The sequence below is a fragment of the Schistocerca piceifrons genome, unplaced genomic scaffold, assembly GCF_021461385.2.
Source record: "Schistocerca piceifrons isolate TAMUIC-IGC-003096 unplaced genomic scaffold, iqSchPice1.1 HiC_scaffold_214, whole genome shotgun sequence".
NCBI lineage: Eukaryota > Metazoa > Arthropoda > Insecta > Orthoptera > Acrididae > Schistocerca > Schistocerca piceifrons.
The window spans coordinates 20001-22500 of record NW_025728053.1 but is presented as its reverse complement, the minus strand read 5'-3'; the positions used below and the strand labels follow the sequence as shown (position 1 = coordinate 22500).

At 57.7% G+C, this 2500-nt stretch overlaps 1 non-coding gene across 1 annotated transcript in view; it reads right to left on the bottom strand.

Annotated features, from left to right (window-relative positions):
• LOC124742136 overlaps positions 1 to 656 on the bottom strand; it is a 1909-nt gene extending 1253 nt beyond the window's left edge. The window contains exon 1 of the ribosomal RNA XR_007010190.1: positions 1 to 656. This exon is cut by the window's left edge and continues 1253 nt beyond it. This is a non-coding gene — a ribosomal RNA (small subunit ribosomal RNA).
• Between the last annotated feature and the right edge of the window lie 1844 nt (positions 657 to 2500).

The following is a 2500-nucleotide window of genomic DNA, read 5'->3' as shown; positions in this document are numbered from 1 at the left end:
AATCCAACTACGAGCTTTTTAACCGCAACAACTTTAATATACGCTATTGGAGCTGGAATTACCGCGGCTGCTGGCACCAGACTTGCCCTCCAATAGATACTCGTTAAAGGATTTAAAGTGTACTCATTCCGATTACGGGGCCTCGGATGAGTCCCGTATCGTTATTTTTCGTCACTACCTCCCCGTGCCGGGAGTGGGTAATTTGCGCGCCTGCTGCCTTCCTTGGATGTGGTAGCCGTTTCTCAGGCTCCCTCTCCGGAATCGAACCCTGATTCCCCGTTACCCGTTACAACCATGGTAGGCGCAGAACCTACCATCGACAGTTGATAAGGCAGACATTTGAAAGATGCGTCGCCGGTACGAGGACCGTGCGATCAGCCCAAAGTTATTCAGAGTCACCAAGGCAAACGGACCGGACGAGCCGACCGATTGGTTTTGATCTAATAAAAGCGTCCCTTCCATCTCTGGTCGGGACTCTGTTTGCATGTATTAGCTCTAGAATTACCACAGTTATCCAAGTAACGTGGGTACGATCTAAGGAACCATAACTGATTTAATGAGCCATTCGCGGTTTCACCTTAATGCGGCTTGTACTGAGACATGCATGGCTTAATCTTTGAGACAAGCATATGACTACTGGCAGGATCAACCAGGGAGCTGCGTCAACTAGAGCTGAGCAGCCGGCCGCCCGGGAGTGTGTCCCGGGGGCCCGCGCGAACACGCAAGCGTCCGCTCAATCATTCTGCAAACAGGAGGAGGCTGAGCTCCCCTGCACAATACACCTCGAAACCCTCTCAGGTCCCGGCGGCGCGCAGCGCCGTCCCAAGTACTTGGTCGGGTTCGAGAGAGGCGCAATCGCCCGGAGTTAGGCGAGTAGACGCTTTCGGTGCGACCACCCGTGCTCCCAACTGAGCTTGCCGCTGCCGACAGAGGCCCGGGAGCGTGCTGTCGTGGCATTGCCGGCGGGAGACAACACGCGCCACCTACGGTGACCGGCAGCTCCAACGCCAGCGCCACAGAAGGACAAAAGCCCCACTTGGGTGCCGAAGCGAACTCTCCCAGCACAGCGCACGCGCCAACACATCCGCACAGCTGCGATACAAACCACCAGCGAGAACCGCTGGGGCGACCGAGCAGCAGACGGCGTCGCGGCGCCGAGCGCCGGGCGGCGGCGCATCCTCAACGCACACAGTCCTCAATCGGACCAGCACACTGAAGATGTCCACCGCGCTTCGCACCGGGCCCGCGAGGACCTACTTTGGCCGCACGGCGCCGCGCGCAGGGTGCGCCGGCGCGCAGCTGCGACGCCTGCCGCGTCCGTCGGCCGGCGCGCCTGCCACTGGCCGCCCCCACCAGCCGGCTGTAGCGCGTGCGCCCACGCACCGCGCGGCCAGCACGCCGGGAGGCGCCCCCTCACCGGCCGGGGACGGTCCCACCCAGCCACCGCCGCGTATCGCTTCACACCCAGATGCCGTTCAGTTTCGTCGGCATGGTGGGTATCGCTGGAACAACCGGTTAGTACCTCAACCTATCGTCGCCATCACCGATTCACCCCTAGCGAGAACAACCGCACCACAACAGGTTACCATTTGTTCATTTGCGTAACTTCACCAGAAAACGCAGGCGTCCATCGCCATTTGCAACTTCAACGATTATTGCATGCCTGTGTCAGGTGTCACGCCACACTACGTCTGCCCACATACACGCAACAAAATGTGCACGCCTAGACAATACGTGGAAGGTGGCCCCCGTACGTATGCGATGTCCATTGCTCGAACGACTGTCAACCGGCCTCTGTAGCATGTCGCAGATATGGAACGCGGTGCACCATGCCATCACGGTGTGTGAGGAGAGACGACTAGGTCCGAATACATCAACAGACAGCTCATGCTGATCGCCATCCACGGCGTCCGTTCCTCCCACACGTCTCTATGGCGTACCACACTGCAATCCAGCTCTCATAGGGAGACGACACGTAGCTGCGTGCACAATATTTGCACTGTATGGTCCGCCGTTTTTGGGCGCAGTCGTTGTGCGGTCACACATGTGCCACGATGTATCATTCAGTACATAAGGACGAATGTGCAGTACAGATTGTGGTTCACGCGTACGACATCAGCGGACAGTTGACACAGGCCGCACCACAACGTAGCCTGAGTACGTCGCATGCGAAGGGCATTGAACATGCAAACTTCTCACCAACCAGCTTGCGAAGGCAGGGGGCAAGGTGGGGACGTGGGGAGGGGCGGCATGTACGTCCTGCTGCCATCCACATTACAGTGTACAGCAGGAGCATGTGGAAAGTGAGCAAGACTTGCAAGGTGTTTAACATGAAGCGATACACAGGGGTGCGGGCAGTGCGAGTAGCGAACTATATTGCGAGGGTTGCGGGTGGGCAACACTACAGTAATTGAACGAGTCGTATAACAATTACAGAGCAGGTTTAGGCGACAACGTGGGTTACGTTAAGGCGACAACATGGGTTAGGTTAAGGCACAAC